Below are 25,523 nucleotides of genomic sequence, written 5' to 3'. Positions count from 1 at the left end.
TATCGCGATTGCGGTTTATCGTATCGCGACATTGCTGCTCGCGTTGGTCGAGATCCAATGACTGTTAGCAGAATATGGAATCAGTGGGTTCAGGAAGCTAATACGGAATGCCGTGCTGGAGCCCAATGGCCTCGTATCACTAGCAGTCTAGATGGCAGGCATCTTATCCGCATGGCTGTAACGGATCTTGCAGCCACGTCTCGATCCCTGAGTCAACAGATGGGGACGTTTGCAAGACAACAACCATCTGCACGAACAGTTCGACGACGTTTGCAGCAGCATGGACTGTCAGCTTGGAGACAGTGGCTGCGGTTACCCTTGACGCTGCATCGCAGACAGGGGCGCCTGCGATGGTGTACTCAACGACGAACCTGTGTCCACGAATGGCAAAACGTCATTTTTTCGGATGAATCCAGGTTCTGTTTACAGCATCATGATGGTCGCATCCGTGTTTGGCGACATCGCGGCAGTGTGCGATTTGCAGGGGGGGATGGGGGGGATTTCCCCCCCTCCGCATCAGACCATCCCCTCCTCTGGTTTTAGTTTATACATCCCAACCTGGGATGTTTATTTCCCACGCACTGGACTAAAACTTTACATATAATTTAAATTTGTGGAGCCGAACACTGAAAGTTTTTAACAATACTATTAATATGTTTCAGTTTTCTATCATCAGAATAAGTACAACTTTTCACAAATCTGCCTCTACTTTTTGAATTCCCCTCGTATATCTGTACCCGTATGTAGATGATTTTGTAAGTAAGCTTTACCTATAATGTACTTTTAAAGATATAACAAGGGATGGCTTTTCTGATAGTGCATACGCGTCAATAGTGAGTTTCGGCATTACCATCTATTTATAAATAGCTGTTTAACCATGCGTAACGCCACGGTCCAAGCTAGTAACATATATAATTCTACTAACCCCCTACGACATCCCCCCCACTGGTAAAAGCCGGCCGGTGTGGCCGTGCGGTTCTAGGCGCTTCAGTCTGGAACCGCGTGACCGCTACGGTCGCAGGTTCGAATCCTGCTTCGGGCATGGATGTGTGTGATGTCCTTAGGTTAGTTAGGTTTAAGTAGTTCTAAGTTCTAGGGGACTGATGACCACAGCTGTTAAGTCCCGTAGTGTTCAGAGCCCACTGGTAAAAGCACAAATCGCACCCTGCATCGCGGTGAACGCACATTGGAAGCGTGTATTCGTCATCGCCATACTGGCGTATCACCCGGCGTGATGGTATGGGGTACCATTGGTTACACGCCTCGGTCACCTCTTGTTCGCATTGACGGCACTTTGAACAGTGGACGTTACATTTCAGAAGTGTTACGACCCGTGGCTCTACCCTTCATTCGATCCCTGCGAAACCCTATATTTAAGCAGGATAATGCACGACCGCGTGTTGCAGGTCCTGTACGGGCCTTTCTGGATACAGAAAATGTTCGCTTGCTGCCCTGGCCACCACGTTCTCCAGATCTCTCACCAATTGAAAACGTCTGGTCGATGGTGGCCGAGCAACTGGCTCGTCACAATATGCCAGTCACTACTCTTCATGGACTGAAGACTCAACTCGTGTTAAAGCTGCACACGCCATCCAAGCTCTGTTTGATTCAATGCCCAGGCGTATCAAGGCCGTTATTACGTCTAGAGATGGTTGTTCTGGGTACTGATTTCTCAGGATCTATGCACCCAAATTGCGTGAAAATGTAATCCCATGTCAGTTCTAGTATAATATATTTGTCCAATGAATACCCGTTTATCATCTGCATTTCTTCTTGTTGTAGCAATTTTAATGGCCAGTAGTGTATTAACCCAGTTTCTGCTTGAGTTAATTTTCACTTCTGAACTTCACAATTCAGATATTTATTTGTTCATTGTCATTAATGAAACGTACTACAACAAGCTAAACAAAAAGTAATTAATAATTTAAGCAATAGAGGGTGTAACGTATTGTCACGTTAGGCAGATAACACATTTTATTTGGGCCTTTGTCCCGCTCCAACGCGGGACGGCCGTGTTATTACGGATTTGGCAGTGTTATTTGCAGAGGGTGGCCGGATGCCCTTCCTGCCGCCACCCTGACCCCCCCCCCCCCTCCTCCCGGGACCGGGACGTAAGTAGTGCACCCTAGCTGTCTGCTTAGAGTGTAAGCCATGAAATAGTGCGCACATTTTCAGATGTCTGTAAGTCGTGTAACTGAGGCGGAACGTGGGGACGAGCCCGGTATTCACCTAGCGGGATGTGGAAAACCACATCCAGGCTGGCCGCCACACCGGCCCCCGTCGTTAATCCACCGGGCGGATTCGATCCAGGGCCGGTGCGCCTACCCGAGCCCAAGAAACAGCGCATTAGCACTCTCGGCCACAAAGTGAAATACATGACAGTAAATAAAATAAAGCACCGTATGTCATTTACATTACGTTTAAGCAACAGCATTCACTTTCTGTAATACGGTACAAGACACTTTATGCACAAACCAACATCACATTTCCAGCACGTTGTTCTGAGTCCCTTTGCAGATTTCTGCAGCGCAGAGTCGTTTTTTCTGTGGCACCATAGCTACCAGATGATTTTTTTTTTAAATCGTATCTGATGTCATGCAGCACTCTACCTTGATATAGATTACCTGCAGGGCGACCAGGACCTCTAGGGATTGCGGCATTGGAAGTCAGTAACATTCCACAATGTAGCTCCAAAATTGCAGTTGTGGCATATTCATACCTGTCTTTCTGTAGAGAAGCCACGCATTATGTACACACACATCGAGCAGCCACGTAAAAATTGGCCACCACTATTTCTTTCCTCTCCTGCTCACTCTACACAACGCTACATTTTCATACATTCGGTCAGTCCCCCCCCCCCCCCCCCCCAAATTTTTGTTGTATTCTCCAATAACATGTGGTCGCAGCAAAACTTCTTTTCTTCATTTGTCTTGACTATCGGCTCACAGCGCTCACTGGATTAATCCTATGGCTGGTTGAAGCAGTTGTTACACTGCAGAACTATCCAGCCGTCTGGTAATAATCATTCCACTTTCCTTGCTGCTCTTGAAATCAAAATCTCCCCTCCTCTTGCTTTTGGAAATTGCCTTATAGGGTGTAAGTTGACATTCTCTTGGCAGACACTTCCCATGAATCGTGCCAGTTGCGCCGTAACCTCTTTCCTTTAAGCGGACCAACAATGTAGGTAATGTACACAGATTGTCAAAAGAAAACCTGTAGGGCAGATTTTTACTTTTATCGGGAAGTGAATCAATCTTTTGAACCATAGGTGCAGCACTTTTTCCAAATGCTTTCTGGTGCAATTCGTTCCTTTGTGGATCAATTCCTTGGTATAATTGAAAATTCACTAGATAACCCATGTTTGTGTTTAGGTACCATGCTTTGTACCCAGATCTAATGGGTTTACCTTCCAGAAATTGTTTGCGTCCACACCTGCCGAAATACTTTATGCTGCTTTCATCGTAATCCACATCTTGCTCAGGCTGAAAGTCGAGAGAAAAAACTTTTCTTAACATATCTGTTAATGGACGAAGTTTCCACATTTTATTGTTTACATTGATCAGATGAGTGAATGAATCTCGTAATTGTTTCAAATCTGTGCACCATTTCATTTCTCATGTCTAACTCTGAATCTCCATAATGGCTTCTGCTAGGTGGAGGATTATAGCTGGAAACAAGTAAAATTCCTAGAAAGCCTGTTATCTCTTCATGTGTTATTTTAGGATCCTGGAAGTTCTTGGAACAAAGCGTATTTTGTAGATTCACTAATTAGAAATTTAATTACTTCATCATCCCAAACAGTTCAAAGCACTGAACTGAAAACAACCTTCTGTATTCACTTCGGTTCACTCAAAGGAAATAAATCCTTATCACTTTGCAGATCCTCCCTTCTTCAATCTTTTATTACAGTTTTTTAGATCTGTAGCTTTTGTGTTTCGTCTGAAATGGCATTTCCTGGTTTATCGTCATGAAAGCAGTCAGTCTCAGGTTCACCACTAACATATGTTTGTTGGTCAATACTGCTTCTGCACCAGCATAAAGTTGTCTTGGTCAAGACTATCTATCTTTACATCCCCATCTTCCTTATCAAAATCTCCGTCCGGCTCCACATTAGCTTCAGGAGGCTCAATAACTAGATCCGTTGCATCTTCTTCCTTGTCCCCAAGAATATCCAGGACTACATGCACAGACTGACCTCTGAGAAAGAAGGAAATATATTGACTGCTCTGCCTAGCGTAACACGTGTGAAACACACAATTAAAATCTGGATTTGGGACTATAATAATGAATTTCATTTGGTGGCTAACATATAAATTTCATTTTAACTATATATGACCATGCAGCTTTACTAGAATTGAAATGATAATTAAATGAACACCCTAGCACTTTTAACATTGTAATTATGCAAAAGTTTAAAAAAATTGTGTGGTACATTGCTTCAGAAAATAGTATTTACTTCTTATTCCAAGACATAATCTTATTCATAAAATGTCTTGACTAAATGAACAACCATACACTGTTCTCTTCCTGATTTTTACTGGCAGAATCCTGCTTAAGTATCAATGATAGAGCTTCCTTAACTGACAGACATACAACAATATGCATTTCAAATGCATGCATTGTTGCCAACAAGAGAAAACAATGGTAGAATATATGCCGCGCTAGGCAGAAATGATGGGTTAAGCGTAACATATATCTAGGCCTACATGTATACGTCGGAAGCCAGTGTACAGGGGCGTGACCGTGGGAACTTCCTGCCAATACAATCGAAATTCTGACCCATCCATACGTACACTGAACGTTCAGCGAGCGCCATACACTATGCAACATCATTTCGCGAGAAAGATGCGTCGCTTTTCTTTCTGTGACTACAATTAATTTAACGATTACATTTAATTAATGATTATATTTGATTTAATCATTATATTTTATTTATCATTACATTTAAGTTGCTCAAACACTTCTGTTACACTTTCATGTGAGCTAAACCTGTGACGCTTCTCCGTATGTGCTGTCATGCCTACTTGATAAGGACTCAGGAGCAGTATATGTAATTCCTTCTTGAACTCTGATAAGGTTATGGGTCTAAACATGAAAAAGACTATTAAATCCGTTTCTGCAAATATCCATAATAATTGTAGTCCGAGTTGTAACATGGATGCGTTTTGAAGCTAAGCTATGCAATGTTGTACGTATGTTAATAAAGTTTATTCCAAAAATAAGCTTCAGAAAATCTTTCTGAAAATAACAAGATAAAAACATGCGAAGTTAGGGTGCAAGGAACTAGCTACTTCCTTGTCACAGTGCCACAAGATACAAACTTTTATTAGGCAGTGAACGGAAACAACAAACTGTTTTTCATGTACTGAAATCTGAATGGGTGAAATAACACAATCCAAACTGCAATACTAATTTTTGTTGGCAAATTAGGACATAAAGGGCTGCAACATCCAAAAGACGATTCTGTTATATCGATGCGTTGCTCAACATGTAATGAACGGTTTGGTTGTTAAATTGCTGTGTTCGTGCTATGCCTAACAGATAATCAGCGGCTTGTAGAAATGAGGGTATTCGCGAATGGCGTACCGGTTCCTTGACATCAGCTTTCGTTATTTGATATATGCTTGCAACCAGTAAGCGAATAACTGTTAGGTTCATGATGAAAGTGAAGTAAGAATCATGTTTTTAAATTACGGATATGTTGTGTCCAGTAGAAGTAGCATCAGATTTCTGGATGGAGAACGTTGCGTTGTCCCACCAACCGTGTGCAGTGTATCACTCTCGATATGTATTGCAGCTCACTGACTTCCCCACAACATAAGTAATTATACTGAAATGCCTTTCGGCATCTGGAACACTCCGTCGTTGATTGCTCTGGAATTTTATTTTCGCTGACAAGTCTTAGGGCTTACCTCATTAAAACAGTAATATTTATGATTAGTACGAGCATTAAGAAAGAAACTTTATTATTTTCTGCCTATTCTAATAAGGGCCGAGCTCGGTTATGGTTGGGCAACGCCTAGTGAGTACTTTCTCCACCTTATAGTTGCGGTGGCGCTGGCGTCGCTGGACGGACTTGGTATCTGTAAACGCCAATACGTTTGTCATTTAAATTTCATTCTGTTTCGCAATGATTTTTCAGAAAGAAATAAGTTTTTGTAAATTTCCAAATGACGCGAAACTTAATGCGACATTCGTGGCTTTCATGCACGCAGTCACCATCGAACGACACCAGCGCTGCCGCGAGTCACTTCGTACCTAAGTAGTACCTCAGACACTCACTAGGTGCTGCTTAGCACTGAAACTGTTGCATCAGCAGTAAAATAGTAGAAAAGGACATAAATAATGTCTGTTTTTACTTAAATATAGTAATTCCGAAACTAGATCTTGCAGCTGTATTGTGTTTAGTCTTGGAACATTCAATCGAATACAAAATTACTGAGCTTTCACTAGTGTTCTCTTGAGTAAAGGAATAGCGATATTGTATTTATAACACCGCTTTGGGATTTGTAATTTGTCTTCAGTGGGGTCGATCCTGACCCTAAGCAGTACATGATGAATGTGCGAAATGAATTATGTGATTCTGAGCACACGGTTGAAGTGTTTTTATGAATCCTTTTCATCCGATTTTCTGATACTGCGTTTACTGAAGACAATGAGTTGTATTACAGGAACATAGTCCTTTCTTTATTTAAGGATTGAATAGTGCTGCATGTAAATTTTCTAGTGATTATTGCGAATTGCTTAAAATGGCCTACAACTGATCACTAGTAATTGAAGAATGACAAGTCATGATACGCGCTGTTTGTGTGTAGGTGGTGGTGGTGTAAACCCATATCTACAGTCAAGGTCGCGCAAGTGAGGCGCAGGGGCAGTGGTGCGACTAGACTCACTTTATCGACTACCTTTCAATTATGTTTCATATTTTGTAATGAAGCCAAACCCAATGTTCACCTTTGTCACTATGGGAAAGAATTGTGTGGTGAAATGCACTCTTCCTGAAACAAATAAAATATTAATAAAGAAAACTAAACGGCTGGTAACACTTGTGATAAAAGTTGTTTCGGCACCAATATTTGCAGGAGATGCCTTCAAAAGTCTGAACATAGATCACCGGGTGTCGCATTATTTTCATATTTATCACAGGCAAACACTTGACAGACAAAGATGCGTACTATTCTACGCTGGGGAAGCAGGGGGGGGGGGGGGGGTCGCTAACTCATTATTTCGTTATGTTACACGAACAGTTCAGAAAAATGTTCGTAACTGTCGATTTAGAACGAGTAGTATGTATAGACATTTCATATACTTCAGCATATTTCGGGCCACCGATACAATTTTTTGTAGCTACAGTGCTAACGCTGGAGACTTTTATAAACGAGAAGTCAGATGGACTGTGGGCAGTCTTTTCTTCAATAGTTCGACATGGCATTTAACTCACCTCGCCATATTTTAATTTCTTGCCACATGTTCTTCCCATGGAGCTACAGCCTGAACAAGAGTCCGGGCGTGGCTGGTTGGTAGCTATTTAGAGGGTACTTTAGGACGACAGAATTGACATCTCCTCTAGAGACAGTGCGTTTAATGGGTTGCATACCGGCATTCTCGTTGTCTGGTTTAAGGAAATAACAGAAAATCTAAATCAGAGTGATAGGACAGGGATTTTTAGCCTGCTCTTCACGACTGCCAGTCCACCGTGGGCGGTACGAGTCTGTCTCTTGTTTCTTGCTGACTGCTTCCTTCACGAGTTGCTGTCTTGTGAGGCCGACGAGATAGAACAAGGATTGCTCTTTTAATTTTTTACAAAAATAACAGAAGGAAAAGTCTTCAATACTAATTGTTTTATTGTTTATTGAAATATTCGCTGCCGGCCGCGGTGGTCTAGCGGTTCTGGCGCTGCAGTCCGGAACCGCGGGACTGCTACGGTCGCAGGTTCGAATCCTGCCTCGGGCATGGGTGTGTGTGATGTCCTTAGGTTAGTTAGGTTTAAGTAGTTCTAAGTTCTAGGGGACTTATGACCTAAGATGTTGAGTCCCATAGTGCTCAGAGCCATTTGAACCATTTTTTTGAAATATTCGCTATTAAAATTCATATACTTCTGCAATCCTTCGAACTAATCATTGAAACAATTTTTCCGTTCTTATGTTCCGATCCCCCCCTACCCCCCATGACCCCGCATGGACCATGGATCTTCCCGTTGGTGGGGAGGCTTGCGTGCCTCAGCGATACAGATAGCCGTACCGTAGGTGCAACCACAACGGAGGGGTATCTGTTCAGAGGCTAGACAAACGTGTGGCTACTGAAGAGGGGCAGCAACCTTTTCAGTAATTGCAGGGGCATCTGGATGATTGACTGATCGGGTCTTGTAACATCAACCAAAACAGCCTCGCTGTGCTGGTACTGCGAACGGCTGAGAGCAGGGGGAAACTACAGCTGTAATTTTTCCCGAGGGCATGCGGATCTGTTGTATGATTAAATGATGATGACATCCTTTGGGTAAAATATTCCGAAGCTAAAGTAGTCCCCCATTCAGATCTCCTGTGGGAACTACACAGGACGAATGTCGTCGTCAGGAGAAACAAAACCAGCATTTTAGGGGATCAGAGCGTTGAATGTTAGATCCCTTAATCAGGCGCGTAGACTAGAAAATTTATAAAGAGAAATGCATGGGTTCGAGTTAGATACAGTGGGAGTTAGTGAAGTTCGGTGGCAGGAGGAACAGGACCTCTGGTCAGCTGAATACTGCTTTATAAATAGAAAATCAAATAGGGATAATGCAGGAATAGGTGAATAAAAAATAGGAATGTGGGTAAGTTTACGACTGTGCACACAAAGGGAACGCATTATCTTAGCCAAGACAGACACGAAGCTCACACACTCCACAGAAGTAAAAGTTTATATGCCAACTAATTCTGCACATGAAGAGATTTAAGAAATGAATGATGAGATAAAAGAATTTATCCAGATAGTTAAGGGAGACAAAAATTTCGTTTTAAGGGGGCTGGAATTCGACAGTAGGAAAAGGAAAAGAAGGAAAAAGAGAACGTTAGTATGGACTGGGGGAAAGGAATGAAAGAGTGTGCCGCCTGGTAGAATTGTGCTCAGCGCATAATTTAATCATCGCTAACCCTTGGTTTAAGAACCATAAAAGAAAGTTGTACTAGTGGAAGGAACCTGGAGACACTGGAAGGCTTCTGATTGATTATATAATGATAAGACAGAGATTTCGGAGCCAGATTTTAAACCGTAAAACATTTTCAGGGGCGGATTTGGAGTCTGACCACGATTTATTGGCTATGAACTGTAGATTAAAACTGAATAAATTGCAAAAAGCTAGGACATTACGGAGATGGGGCCTGGATAAGTTGAAAGAACCTGAGGCTGTTGAGAGTTTTAGAAGGAGCGTTAGGCAACAATTGACTAGAACAGTGGAAAGAAACACAGTAGAAGACGAATGGATAGCTTTGAGAAGTGAAATAGTGAAGGCAGCAGAACATCAAATAGGCAGAAAAAAACAGGAGATACTGAATTTAATTCAAGAAAGGAGAAAATATAAAAATGCAGCAGATGAAGGTGGCGAAAGGGAATATAACACCAAAAAAAAAACAAGTTGAGAGGAAGCGCAAAATGGCTAAGCAAGAATGGCTGGAGGTCAAATGTAAGGATTTAAAGGGCAAAGACAGATACTGGCTCCGGGAAAATGGAGGCCTTTGGAGAAAAGAGGAGCTACTGTAACGATATCAAGAGCTCAAATGGAAATCAGTCCTAAGCAAAAAAGGGAAAGATGAAAGGTGGAAGGAGTATGTAGAGGGTCTGTGCAAGGGAGATGAACTGGAAGGCAATGTCATAGAAAAGGACGTAGATGAAAATGATATAGGAGATATGATACTACGAGAAGAATTTGACAGAACATCTAAGTCAAAACGAGGCTCGGGAGTATGACAGAGCACTGGAAGCTCTAAGTTAAAACAAGGCCCGGGAGTAGGCGACATTCCGTCAGAATCTACTGATAACCTTGGAAGAGCCAGCCATCACAAAACTTTTCCATCTGGTGTGCAATATGTTTGAGAAAGGTGAAGTACCGCCAGGTTTCAAGAAGAGTGTAGTAATTCCAACTCCAAAAAAAGCAAGCATTGACAGTGTTTACAGAAGAACGGAAAAGCAGTTGAAGCCGACCTCTTGTAAGATCAGTTTGGATCCCAGAGAAATGTAGGAACACGCGAGGCAATACTACGACTTATCTTAGAATGTAGGTTAAGGAAAGGTAAACCGTCGTTCATAGCATTTGTAGACTTAGGGAAAGCTTTTAACGACGTTGTTGACTATAATACTGTGTTTGATATTCAAGGTAATAGGGGTAAAATACAGGGAGCGAAAGGTTATTTACAACTTGTACAGGAACCAGACGGCAGTTATAAGAGTCGAGAGGCATGAAAGGGAATTGAGGGGCATGAAAGGGAAACAGTGGCTCAGAAAGAAGTGCGACAGGATTGTAGCATCTAATTAAATCAGGTGATGCTGAGGGAACTACATTAGGAAACGAGGGATGAGTTTTGGTATTTGGGCCAGCAGCTGTCACCACCCTGCACAGAAGAATGGGGTTCTGAAGACTTTGGTCCACAGAGCACATGCCCTGTCAGACCAAGAGAATCTACCTATAGAGATAGAACGTCTCAAAACAGTTTTCTCCAAGAATGGATACACGGACAGACAAATTGAGAGGGCACTCCAACCAGCCACCATACCACAGGTTCCTGAAGAAGACCAAGATGAAACAAAGAAGGTGGCATATCTGCCCTATGTTGGCTCTATTTCTGCCAGAATCAGTAGGATCCTCCGTAAACACAATATCAAGTGTGTTTTCTGTCCATCCAACAAGATTGGGGGACTGCTGGGGAGTGTCAAAGACGACCTGGGGTTACGAAAACCAGGGATTTACAATATACCTTGTCAATGTGGCAGGTCCTACATTGGCCAGACGACAAGAACTGTGGTGGAGATCAGGTGCAAAGAACATCAGAGGCACACTAGATTAAGACAGGTGACTAAGTCAGCCATTGCTGGAACACTGTCTAGAACTAGATCATGCCATGAAGTATGAGGATACCAGGATTCTAGCACAAACACCCAGATTTTGGGACAGTGTTATAAGAGAATCGATAGAAATTAAAATGGCTGACGATCTTATGAACCGTGACACAGGGTACCAGCTAAGCAGAGCCTGGGATCCGGCTCTGGAATTGTTAAAGGAGCAACGGGGCCAGCTGAAACACTGCACAAACAGAAGAACCAGAGACATGGAGATGGAAAACGAGCCCCTGACGGACTGCCAGGAGCACCAGACCGAAGATGGAACACCCACAAGTGGGACTGGTGGGCGCGGACCGCAGAGGGAACATCCAGAGCCGCAGTGGACGAAAAACGGAGCGGCAACGCTCCAACAGGTCGTGGTGAGCGGGCGCGGACCGCAGGGGGAACGCTTGGTACCCCAGACCGTAGATGAAACCCCCAGGAGCGGGGTTGGTGGGCGCGGACCGCAGAGGGAACACCTAGAACCGCAGCGGACGGAAAACGGAGCAGCAACGCTCCAGCAGGTCGCAGGGAATGGGCGCGGACCACAGAGGAAGCGCCTGCAGCTGTTGGTGGAGGGGGAAGGCCATAGGCATAAATACTGGACCAGGTCCACTACTGCCCTTACTACCCGTCCTACTGTCGCAGAGGTTTTTTTCCCTTGGCGCTGGCCTTGGCACTTTTTTTCCTCTGCTCTTACAACCGCTACCCTTCGATCGTTTTCGACCACTTCTATCTCCTGATGGACCATGTTAATGAGTAGTCTTACCCAGACGCATGGATAACATCACAGCCTGCATCCTGTGACGCCTGATTCAAAACTAACATGCTTACGGAGGTGACAGTATAACTTTTGTGTTGGTCGCCACGTTGGTGCGGGCGTGGAGGGGCCCCATCTCTACTCGAGGAGCAGTCTCAGGTCGCACCTGATGAAAGTTACGAGCTACTTGACCGAAATATCGTGCAAGTACGACGCTGATATCCGGCAGAACACCCGACAACCCAAGATGTCAGCAAAATAACTAATGGCCGAAGTACACCTTATATAAAATGTAGACTTGCAATGGCAAGAAAAGCGTTCCAGAAGAAGAGAAATTTGTTAACATCGAACATAAGTTCAAGTGTCAGGAAGTCTTTTCTGAAAGTATGTGTATTTGAATGGAAGTGAAACATGGACGATAAACCGTTCAAACAAGAAGAAAATATAACTTTTGAAATGTGGTGCTACGGAAGAATAATGTAGATCACATAACTAATGAGTAGATACTGAATAGATTTGGGGAGAAACGAAATTTGTAGCACAACCTGAGTAGTTCAAATGGCTCTGAGCACTATGGGACTTAACAGCTATGGTCATCAGTCCCCTAGAACTTAGAACTACTTAAACCTAACTAACCTAAGGACATCACACAACACCCAGCCATCACGAGGCAGAGAAAATCCCTGACCCCGCCGGGAATCGAACCCGGGAACCCGGGCGTGGGAAGCGAGAACGCTACCGCACGACCACGAGATGCGGGCTCAACCTGAGTAGAAGGAAGGATAGTTTTATAGGACACATTCTGAGAGATCAAGGGGTCACCAAATTAGCATTGAAGGGAAGTGTGTGTGTGTTGGGAGGGGGGGGGGGGAGGCTAAAAATCGTAGAGGGAAACTAAGAGATGAATACATTAAACATACACTCCTGGAAATTGAAATAAGAACACCGTGAATTCATTGTCCCAGGAAGGTGAAACTTTATTGACACATTCCTGGGGTCAGATACATCACATGATCACACTGACAGAACCACAGGCACATAGACACAGGCAACAGAGCATGCACAATGTCGGCACTAGTACAGTGTATATCCACCTTTCGCAGCAATGCAGGCTGCTATTCTCCCATGGAGACGATCGTAGAGATGCTGGATGTAGTCCTGTGGAACGGCTTGCCATGCCATTTCCACCTGGCGCCTCAGTTGGACCAGCGTTCGTGCTGGACGTGCAGACCGCGTGAGACGACGCTTCATCCAGTCCCAAACATGCTCAATGGGGGACAGATCCGGAGATCTTGCTGGCCAGGGTAGTTGACTTACACCTTCTAGAGCACGTTGGGTGGCACGGGATACATGCGGACGTGCATTGTCCTGTTGGAACAGCAAGTTCCCTTGCCGGTCTAGGAATGGTAGAACGATGAGTTCGATGACGGTTTGGATGTACCGTGCACTATTCAGTGTCCCCTCGACGATCACCAGTGGTGTACGGCCAGTGTAGGAGATCGCTCCCCACACCATGATGCCGGGTGTTGGCCCTGTGTGCCTCGTTCGTATGCAGTCCTGATTGTGGCGCTCACCTGCATGGCGCCAAACACGCATACGACCATCATTGGCACCAAGGCAGAAGCGACTCTCATCGCTGAAGACGACACGTCTCCATTCGTCCCTCCATTCACGCCTGTCGCGACACCACTGGAGGCGGGCTGCACGATGTTGGGGCGTGAGCGGAAGACGGCCTAACGGTGTGCGGGACCGTAGCCCAGCTTCATGGAGACGGTTGCGAATGGTCCTCGCCGATACCCCAGGAGCAACAGTGTCCCTAATTTGCTGGGAAGTGGCGGTGCGGTCCCCTACGGCACTGCGTAGGATCCTACGGTCTCGGCGTGCATCCGTGCGTCGCTGCGGTCCGGTCCCAGGTCGACGGGCACGTGCACCTTCCGCCGACCACTGGCGACAACATCGATGTACTGTGGAGACCTCACGCCCCACGTGTTGAGCAATTCGGCGGTACGAACACCCGGCCTCCCGCATGCCCACTATACGCCCTCGCTCAAAGTCCGTCAACTGCACATACGGTTCACGTCCACGCTGTCGCGGCATGCTACCAGTGTTAAAGACTGCGATGGAGCTCCGTATGCCACGGCAAACTGGCTTACACTGACGGCGGCGGTGCACAAATGCTGCGCAGCTAGCGCCATTCGACGGCCAACACCGCGGTTCCTGGTGTGTCCGCTGTGCCGTGCGTGTGATCATTGCTTGTACAGCCCTCTCGCAGTGTCCGGAGCAAGTATGGTGGGTCTGACACACCGGTGTCAATGTGTTCTTTTTTCCATTTCCAGGAGTGTATTTGGAAGATGTAGATTTTAGTAGTTATTCGATGATGATGAGGCTTGCACAGGATAGCGTGAAAGCTACTACAAATCAATCTTTCGACTGAAGACAGCAACATAACAACAACATGCTGGGAAAGGGTATCCCAGTATCCAATAAAGAAGCAACTTCAAAGTGGATTGTACCATACATATTTGTTGATTAAAGTAAGTGATTTACACATTATTGTAGCGTATGCTACCTGTGCGTATGTATAAAGTATTACATTCAAATGGCGTCCACGACTCTGCAGGCACCCTCTCGTTCTTTCGATAAAATTCTCCATAGCTTTCGGCTTACTAGAACGTCTGGTTCTGAAATTACAAGCATAATATTACAAACTCTGGAGCTGACCGTGACTTGTTAGCGTATACATCAGATTGCTAATATCCGCGCAAAAAGAAATCACGTGGTGACCGATCACGAGACGAGGGTGGCCAATTAACATAACAGTTGCGAGCAATCTCCCGGCAATCGATGTGTGACATGATGCATTATCTTGTTGAACCCAAACCTTCCCAGCTTTCACACAGCCAGGTTTAGACAGAGAACTCCCTTTAACATATCGCGGTAGTGTTCACCGTCCTCTGTTACTGCTCTTCGCATAAGTAGGCCCCCGTTACACCCTCAACCCAAATTCGACGTCACACAGTCACTCATTGTGGATGTAATCGTTTCTTCATAATGACCCGAGGGTTTTCTGTGTCTCAAATGCTGCAATTTCGCCTGTCCACGAAGCTATTCAACAGATAGTGCGCCTCTTCAGTGACCATTATTTTCTCCATGAAATTGTCTGCTCCTTATTTCGCAAGCATGTAATAGGCAAATGCTCGGTGAGTCTCGTGATCATATGGCTTCAGCTCTGGTGACAGTTGGATTATATACACTCAAAGGTGCAAATTATCTTTCAGAATTCTTTTACTGCTAGTTCTGGGAACATCCAGTTGTTCTGAACGTCGGCGAATAGATTTCACCGGACTAAAAATGTGACGTTGAGTGCTGCACTAGAATAGAAATGGTTGGCATTTCAAAAATTGTGTTGTTTATGGAATGCTCTTTAGATGATTTTTTACGTGATTTTGGAGGATTCAAAATCTTTTTAAGGTGATTTCTTGTCCGACATAACGGAATCAGGTAAATACGAGTGATAAGATCTTTTTCTATAGAGTAATCTAGTGTTCGATAGATAGCATTATTATGGGAGAATAATGCGACGTTTTCGGTTGTTTTTCCTGCTTTGATCTGTGACCACATTGAGTTTTGACTAATCTTCGACGCTGTAAAACAACTGTCGCGGACATGTTCAGTGTAACCAAGGAAACCGTGTTCGTGGAAGTGTTTCACGAGCGAACCACTTTTGTCAGTTTCTGTTGACTTAAACAGCTGCTCGCGGCTTGCACAAATGTATCCAAATGTCGTTTGCTCTTGCGATACTGTGCACAGACTTTGCATGTCTCCGCTTGAATTTTTTTAGTATTTCACTACACCAATCGACAGACACTTATTTTTGAGCTTCGGCCAGATTTTGCAGAATACAGCGGTAACAAGTCTTCATTCGCAAATAACTGCTCGTGTAGAATGTAATGTACTGCGCCCTACGATGTACGTGTTGATGTCCACATGTCAGTCTGAGATACGTTACATGCCGAACTACAACCTATTGCGGTCGAAGTTCATCGCGGAAGTTCTGATACTCAAAAATGGCTCTGAGCACTATGGGACTCAACATCTGTGGTCATAAGTCCCGTAGAACTTAGAACTACTTAAACCTAACTAACCTAAGGACATCACACACATCCATGCCCGAGGCAGGATTCGAACCTGCGACCGTACCAGTCGCGCGGTTCCTGACTGAGCGCCTAGAACCGCTAGACCACCGCGGCCGTCCTTCTGATACTCATGAGCGCCGGTCACAACAAAATTTTTGAAACCAATTATAAACATTGTCTTCTAAGGATGACTGATCTTCAATTACTGAGCGAAGCTACTCGTGGCGGTTTTGGTTAGTTAATCCTTTTCGAAAACCGTAAAAAAAAAAAAAATCGTCCAACACCAACCTTTACTTGAAATTTCTAGCTTTCCACAACACCGCTTCTTTAGACTGTCAATGTAAACAAACTAGCCGGATATTTTCAGAGCTGCCGTTGTTTTAACAATAAGAAATATTAAAACAATAGTAATCTTTCATTGTAACAGCGTCATTGAGTAAAAAAAATATACTTACAATGCAACATTTGTAGTGCGACATGTTCGGTTTGATAAAAAAAGATATATCGTACCTGCCGGCGAAAAAACGGGGCAGCAACGGCTGTATTCTGAATTCTAATGGCCACAGATTCTGTATTTTTCCTCTAGAGGTTGTTGATCTTAGTATTTATCGTGTACGAATGGAATAATATCATAGTTTTCACACAATTACGCACTATAGTCACCGAAAGGAAAAAAAAGAGTGCATCTCGCTTGTGCGGTGGCGCAGGACTGTGGGGTGTTTGGTTCGAATCCTAGTGATGGAAAACAAATTACCGCTAATATTAGTGGCGGAAGTTATCTGCCGGGACCGGGTTTCATCGTCTCACTTTCTCTTCTCCAGCGGAATCTTGCTATCATGCAATCTCGAAAGTTAGATCGTTTAAATGTAATAACGCCGGTTTGATTCCCTTTACAAGTGTTCCTTGAGCCTCTCGTGATCTAAAAATGAATTTGATCCATCGTCTTTTCGAGATTATAGCATATTCTGGCGCTCCACTTTGCTCCAGATTTTCCTGTCGCCGACTGTACTGGTGCGTAGCGGTCGTCCAGAGCAGTACGCTAGCCAGCGGCGCTTTATTTGTCAACATCCGGGCATTCATCGCCAGCCAGGAAGCATTCCCGCCACCACTTCGCTTTCCATTGTCACAGTACGCCACCCAGAGAGCTACATAACATAACCTACCGAAAACTGAAAACGTATCAAATAATTGTGTAGTTTGCAAGTATATGAAATAACACAGTAGTTGGCCAAATACGTAGGTAGGCAGCTAGAGGTCCTGTCAAAATAAATAAGAAACAATGCCGAACAACTTCATACAGTCTGTCTGGCTTACATTCTCGAAGCCACGTTTTACGCTTGTCGCTAGCAGTCGCCTTACCATTAGGCTATCTGTGCACGACTCACAGCCAGAAGCAAACTTCCATGTGTCGTCAACCATGTGTCTACGTCTAGGTCTTCTTCTGTCATCAACACGTTACTTCCTAAAGCTGGTTGTACACAAGCCGGATTTTTGCCGCCGTTGTCAGTAGACGGTCGCCGCTCACAGAAATCTAGCGTTTACACGCGCGGTGATAAAACTGCGTCGCCTTCTTCAGGTCATCCCCGACTATTCAAAACATGTTCAAATGTGTGTGAAATCTTATGGAACTTAACTGCTAAGGTCATCAGTCCCTAAGCTTACACACTACTTAACCTAAATAATCCTAAGGACAAACATACACACCCATGCCGAGGGAGGACTCGAACCTCCGCCGGGACCAGCCGCACAGTCCATGAATGAGCCCCGAATATTGATAGTATTTTCATCAGACCAAAAAATGGCTCTGAGCACTATGTGACTTAACTTCTGAGGTCCTCAGTCCCCTAGAACTTAGAACTACTTAAACCTAACTAACATAAGGACATCACACACATTCATGCCCGAGGCAGGATTCGAACATGCGACCGTAGCGGTTGCGCGGTTCCAGACTGTGCGCCTAGAACCGCTCGGCCACCCCTGCCGGCATTATCAGACCAGTTCACTTTATTTTACTGTATTGTTTAAATTATTCTCTGCTTTTAAACGCACAGTGTTGTTTGAAACGAACAGAGAGCAAGTTCTAGGTTTTTTGTTATCATGTCGACGAATGTGCTAGTTAGTGCCCCCACTAGTGTCGCTTCTTTTGCCCTTTTTTAGCCTTGACGAATGCATCACGTAGATGTCTCCATCGTTTTATCATCTCCTGACCTAAAAAAGAAATAATCAAGTACTGTCGACATTGTTTGTTGTTGTGGTCTTCAGTCCTGAGACTGGTTTGATGCAGCTCTCCATGCTACTCTATCCTGTGCAAGCTTCTTCATCTCCCAGTACCTACTGCAACCTACATCCTTCTGAATCTGCTTAGTGTATTGATCTCTTGGTCTCCCTCTACGATTTTTACCCTCCACGCTGCCCTCCAATGCTAAATTTGTGATCCCTTGATGCCTCAAAACATGTCCTACCAACCGATCCCTTCTTCTAGTCAAGTTGTGCCACAAACTTCTCTTCTCTCCAATCCTATTCAATACCTCCTCATTAGTTACGTGATCTACCCACCTTATCTTCAGCATTCTTCTGTAGCACCACATTTCGAAAGCTTCTATTCTCTTCTTGTCCAAACTAGTTATCGTCCATGTCTCACTTCCATACATGGCTACACTCCATACAAATACTTTCAGAAACGACTTCCTGACACCTAAATCTATACTCGATGTTAACAAATTTCTCTTCTTGAGAAACGCTTTCCTTGCCATTGCCAGTCTACATTTTATATCCTCTCTACTTCGACCATCATCGGTTATTTTACTCCCTAAATAGCAAAACTCCTTTACTACTTTAAGTGTCTCATTTCCTAATCTAATTCCCTCAGCATCACCCGACTTAATTTGGCTACATTCCATTATCCTCGTTTTGCTTTTGTTGATGTTCATCTTATATCCTCCTTTCAAGACACTGTCCATTCCGTTCAACTGCTCTTCCAAGTCCTTTGCTGTCTCTGACAGAATTACAATGTCATCGGCGAACCTCAAAGTTTTTACTTCTTCTCCATGAATTTTAATACCTACTCCGAACTTTTCTTTTGTTTCCTTTACTGCTTGCTCAATATACAGATTGAATAACATCGGGGAGAGGCTACAACCCTGTCTCACTCCTTTCCCAACCACTGCTTCCCTTTCATGCCCCTCGACTCTTATAACTGCCATCTGGTTTCTGTACAAATTGTAAATAGCCTTTCGCTCCCTGTATTTTACCCCTGCCACCTTCAGAATTTGAAAGAGAGTATTCCAGTCAACATTGTCAAAAGCTTTCTCTAAGTCTACAAATGCTAGAAACGTAGGTTTGCCTTTCCTTAATCTTTCTTCCAAGATAAGTCGTAAGGTCAGTATTGCCTCACGTGTTCCAACATTCCTACGGAATCCAAACTGATCTTCCCCGAGGTCAGCTTCTACCAGTTTTTCCATTCGTCTGTAAAGAATTCGCGTTAGTATTTTGCAGCTGTGACTTATTAAACTGATAGTTCGGTAATTTTCGCATCTGTCAACACCTGCTTTCTTTGGGATTGGAATTATTATATTCTTCTTGAAGTCTGAGGGTATTTCGCCTGTCTCATACATCGTGCTCACCAGATGGTAGAGTTTTGTCATGACTGGCTCTCCCGAGGCCATCAGTAGTTCTAGTGGAATGTTGTCTACTCCCGGGGCCTTGTTTCGACTCAGGTCTTTCAGTGCTCTGTCAAACTCTTCACGCAGTATCTTATCTCCCATTTCGTCTTCATCTACATCCTCTTCCATTTCCATAATATTGTCCTCAAGTACATCTCCCTTGTATAAACCCTCTATATACTCCTTCCACCTTTCTACCTTCCCTTCTTTGCTTAGAACTGGGTTTCCATCTGAGCTCTTGATATTCATACAAGTGGTTCTCTTCTCTCCAAAGGTCTCTTTAATTTTCCTGTAGGCAGTATCTATCTTACCCCTAGTGAGACAAGCCTCTACATCCTTACATTTGTCCTCTAGCCATCCCTGCTTAGCCATTTTGCACTTCCTGTCGATCTCATTTTTGAGACGTTTGTATTCCTTTTTGCCTGCTTCATTTACTGCATTTTTATATTTTCTCCTTTCATCAATTAAATTCAATATTTCTTCTGTTACCCAAGGATTTCTATTAGCCCTCGTCTTTTTACCTACTTTATCCTCTGCTGCCTTCACCACTTCATCCCTCAGAGCTACCCATTCTTCTTCTACTGTATTTCTTTCCCCCATTCCTGTCAATTGTTCCCTTATGCTCTCCCTGAAACTCTCTACAACCTCTGGTTCTTTCAGTTTATCCAGGTCCCATCTCCTTAAATTCCCACCTTTTTGCAGTTTCTTCAGTTTCAATCTGCAGTTCATAACCAATAGATTGTGGTCAGAATCCACATCTGCCCCAGGAAATGTCTTACAATTTAAAACCTGGTTCCTAAATCTCTGTCTTACCATTATATAATCTATCTGAAACCTGTCAGTATCTCCTGGCTTCTTCCATGTATACAGCCTCCTTTCATGATTCTTGAACCAAGTGTTAACTGTCGACATTAGCTACGTAAAAATACAAAATAATTTGTTCAGAAATTAATTTTTTGTATTTTTCAGACAGCGCGCAAGTGAATGTAAGTCACCGACCTTTATTACTCCTTGAGAGCTGGAATCTCAACAGCAAGGGTGGTACAGATGTTTGTGAAGATCCACAAAGATCCACGAAGAGTGTTCTGCAATTTAAATTATTTATTACGTGAGGAATCAGAAGCTGCGTAACATGACAAATGCACTCAACGAATTGGAGCATAACTGTGACGGAAAAGTGTGGGGATGGATGTGGAGCAAACGCTACATTTGTGTGTTGGTATTGTTGCGGTAATTCCGATGGTACCCTCGCTGTAGGACGATATTGCCACAGGAACAACTTCTTACTTTAAAGAGAAAAAATTCATAACTTTTTGCAATTGAGAGACTGATCCTGTTTAGTAGTTTGTTTCAAAAAACCTCCGCTTTGGCTCTATCTCATCTCGTTGCAGAATCCCTACTCTGTGTGGCGATGACGAGGCTCGATGCTGGTGTTTGACGATTATGCGAGGAAAATAGTCTCCAGATCCGTTATAAACCTGTTCCAGGTAATAATAAGACTCTAGAACCGCCGCTGCCGCCGCTGGGCGCTTTATGTTGTGGTGCCACTGTTCCAAGAGTTTGCACAATTTGAAACACGCGGCAGTGACGTACTTACGGAGTATATTGCTCTATTCAGCGTCCTCCGCCGTGGTTACCGCGAAACAGTTCAGTGACACGACACAGTTCAAAGCTTATTCACCTCGAAGCACAGTCGTCGTTATGTTCAACCCCGATATGCACACGCATCGTTTCGCCATAGACCAATCGATACGCATCCATTGTGCACTCTGAAACTGTCTTAATTGACTCACGCATAAAACCAGAGCTCACGGTTTACTCAGTATTAATCACTGTGCTCTGCAGGACACATTTATAACGGTGCACATATTATAGTGCGTTTAAAACTAGTTGCGACTTTTGACATTTGGCTCAACGGAGGGGACGTGACGCCGTTGCCCAGGAAACACCAATGGCGAGCAGGCTTTCCCTACCACGACGCCAGCGCTTCGGCTGCTAAAGCGCCTCTGCGCAATAGATGCGTCATGTTCGTCACCTCTCGTTGGAGCGTGGTATTTTCTGGCACTGAAGTGTTATGCCGTCATCAGGTATTGTGAACAAGTGTTTTGTGTTGAATTTTTATTAATAAAAACAGTGCACCACGTCGGAAAACACAAGATTCACAGTGAAAGTGGACGTTCAGGAGCACATAGAATGGCGTTGAAAATAATGCTCTGATGCAAAATATTCCTCCGAATTTGACAATAATAATGGACATTGCGCCATACCAATCTGTTGTGATGGATAAGGCTACAACAATGCAGTGGATGAAAGTGGGTATTTTGCTCTGGGTACAAAGAAATGTTCCACTGCATAAAGTTGAACGTAGCGTGTATAAGGAGAAGTTAATGGAACTTGAAGTGCTGTTCAAGCCAAAAACCCCACGGTACCAGGTCGACAAACTGGCTGACGCAAAAGGACGTAATTTAATGAGGTTTCGTCCTTATGACGCTAATTTAAATCCGACTGAGAATACGCTCAGTGAGGCTAAAATTCTGAAAAAAGAAGCCATTGGAAATGTTGCACCACGGGCCAGGTCTCAAGTTTTCAGCCATGCCAAGAAGGTCGTTGAGGAGATATGGATTCACGAAGGACTATAACGAGTTTTGGGTAATATGTAACTACTGTTGTTGCCAAGTTAAAATCTGCTTCTCTTCTCAAAACAGAGCATAGTTTACAAATATTCATCTCAGGAACATTCTATAGTAGTTGAATTTGCGACAGAATCATGAAATAGTGTATTATTAAGCTAGTAACTGAGGGCAAGTCAGGTCAATAGTTTATGAAACAGCCCATTCTCACAAGGGAACCTCCCCATCGCACCCCCCTCAGATTTAGTTATAAGTTGGCACAGTGGATAGGCCTTGAAAAACTGAACACAGATCAATTGAGAAAACAGGAAGAAGTTGTGTGGAACTGTGAAAAAATAAGCAAAATATACAAACTGAGTAGTTCATGGGAAGATAAGCAACATCAAGGACACTGGGAACCCAACAGCGCCGTGGTCTCGTGGTAACGTGAGCAGATGGAAAACGAAAGGTCCTTGGTTCAAGCCTTCCATCGAGTGAAAATTTTAATTTTTTATTTTCAGTTTATGTGACAAACTCTTATGTTTTCATCACTTTTTTGGGAGTGATTATCACATCCACAAGAAAACCTAAATCGGGCAAGGTAGAAGAATCTTTTTACCCATTCGCCAAGTGTACAAGTTAGGTGGGTCAACAACATATTCCTGTAATGTGACGCACATGCCGTCACCAGTGTCGTATAGAATATATCGGATGTGTTTTCCTGTGGAGGAATCGGTTGACCTATGACCTTGCGATCAAATTTTTTCGGTTCCCATTGGAGAGGCACGTCCTTTCGTCTACTAATCGCACGGTTTTGCGATGCGGTCGCAAAACACAGACACTAAACTTATTACAGTGAACAGAGACGTCAATGAACGAACGGACAGATAATATCTATGCAAAAATAAAGAAAGTAAAATTTTTACTCGAGGGAAGACTTGAACCAAGGTCCTCTACTTCCGCAGCTGCTCACGCTACCACGGGGCCACGGCGCTCCTCAGCTTATGTCCTCCTTGATGTTCCCTATGTGCCCCATGGACTACTCAGTTTGTATATTCTGCTTATTTTTTCACATTTCCACACAACTTCTTCCTGTTTTCTCAGTTGATCTGTGTTCAGTTTACCAAGGCCTATCCACTGTGCCAACTTATAACTAAATCTGAGGGGGGTGAGATGGGGAGGTTCCCTTGTCAGAATAAAATAAACGCGTAACTTCACTTATATTGTCCAAAACCCACAGCAGTTCTCGTTTCACCAGGTGTCGATGGTCCTAAAATCACATTATTTCACTGAAAAAAATCTGTCGTAGTTGATTATCGCCGCGGATATGAAAGTTTCGTATATTAATCATATGGCAAAATTCTCTGCTCTTTGTGTGCTATCATTTGCAAAATCTTGTTTCGATACCTCGAACGGTTTATTTGATACGTGGGATTTATAATTATTTCTTTCTGGCTTTTTCGCTGGTGCTTGCTTTCATGACGAATTGGTTTACATACATTCCATTTTCTCGATTCTGCAGACAGATTCCTTGAAGTTTGAATAATAATTCAGTATGTTTCTACGTTTCATATGAGGCAACATATGGCCTAATACGCAAGAAACGGAAATTCATAGCGACCCTTTCTTTCACTGCAAACTTTACGAAATATCGAAATATCACAATAACTACGATCATTAACGAAATGATGTACCGTTCGTCATCAAGCAGACGAATTAACCTACAAGATGTGCGAGAATCAGATGTTTTCAGCTGATAGTTTCTTTACAGTCATTTGAGGAAGACTGGAAATCGGCCAACCTTTCGCGGCTTCCATTTCACGCAGTCAGCTGCTCACGCGCCCAGCTCACGCTGGCAACTACGCTTCCATCCACTAGTTCCGCGCTGAACTGTCAAAAGTCGCAACTAATTTTAAACGCACTATAATTTGATTGTTTCGTCTGTGTCAAAGCCAACTCACCAGTCATGCCGTCACATTAACAATCATCGTTTGTTTCTCATCGACCCCTACCGCTCGAGAGTTCAGTTTCGAAAATCCAAACAGGCTGCCTTACCACAAAGGTATAAACGGTGTTCGGAAATTTCCGTTAAAAGCGTCTAGGAATTGTAGAGTAGAGTGAGTACATAATATTTTGAATGGGAACCCATGTTCGCAAAAGTGCCGTTTCCGTCCTACGAGGGTTTCCGTTCAGATGCGTAACTCATCCATTTCTGCTTGAGGAATTGAATTAGTTGCGATTAGGTAACAATAAGAAAGGAAACAACGAACCACCCGTATATTACTTAAGCGCATTTGTTTATACTAACACTTGAACATTACGCGTTTACATTAGTCCAAAACAAAACAAAAAAACCCAACATTCCGTACGTACAGAACAGTACTGCTGCAATACATCAGGTGACCGTCTGACGTAGTACAAGTCATCCTACCTACCCTATTCGATACCAGGACAAGCAGCATTGAGACTTGTCTCTTTCCCTCAGCAGAAGTGGATGAGTTAAGCATCTGAACTGAAACCGTGGTAAAACGGAAACTTTACGTCTCCGGACACGGGGTCTTGTTCAGAATATTATGTACTCGCTCCGCTCTCCAAGACCCAGAAGTTTGTAACGGGAATTTTCGAACAGCCTGTATAAAGATACCTTCAAACATTTATGTTCAGCCCGCATCTCGTGGTCGTGCGGTAGCGTTCTCGCTTCCCACGCCCGGGTTCGATTTCCGGCTGGGTCAGGGATTTTCTCTGCCTCGTGATGGCTGGGTGTTGTGTGCTGTCCTTAGGTTAGTTAGGTTTAAGTAGTTCTAAGTTCTAGGGGACTTATAACCACAGCAGTTGAGTCCCATAGTGCTCAGAGCCATTTGAACCATTTATGTTCAAATAGCCTAGTTTATTTGTAGAATTTAACTGTAGTGACATTTGTTACTAAATATAATAATAAACTGGACTCGCATTCGGGAGGACGACGGTTCAATACCGCGTCCGGCCATCCTGATTTAGGTTTTCCGTGATTTCCCTAAATCGCTCCAGGTAAATGCCGGGATGGTTCCTTTCAAAGGGCACGGCCGACTTCCTTCCCCATCCTTCCCTAATCCGATGAGACCGATGACCTCGCTGTCTGGTCTCCTTCCCCACAACAACCAACAAACCAACTATAATAATACAAAATAATAAAACTAGAAAAAAATCTTGTATAGGCTCCCAGAGCTAAAGCTATGCCTGTACATGGTGAATTAACGTACGTTCGATAAAAGAACTGTATGACTGTTTAACAATGTAGAACATGTGA

General features: G+C 43.7%; 1 protein-coding gene across 4 annotated transcripts in view; it reads left to right on the top strand.

The window, feature by feature from the left end:
* The window catches only part of LOC126236018 (NAD kinase-like), a 546,376-nt gene that overhangs the window by 302,922 nt on the left and 217,931 nt on the right, over window positions 1–25,523 (top strand). The gene's annotated exons all lie outside the window — the stretch shown is intronic.

Source organism: Schistocerca nitens, chromosome 2 (assembly GCF_023898315.1).
Source record: "Schistocerca nitens isolate TAMUIC-IGC-003100 chromosome 2, iqSchNite1.1, whole genome shotgun sequence".
Classification (NCBI taxonomy): domain Eukaryota; kingdom Metazoa; phylum Arthropoda; class Insecta; order Orthoptera; family Acrididae; genus Schistocerca; species Schistocerca nitens.
The sequence above is the reverse complement of the archived record's forward strand: the minus strand, read 5'-3'. Positions and strand labels throughout refer to the sequence as shown.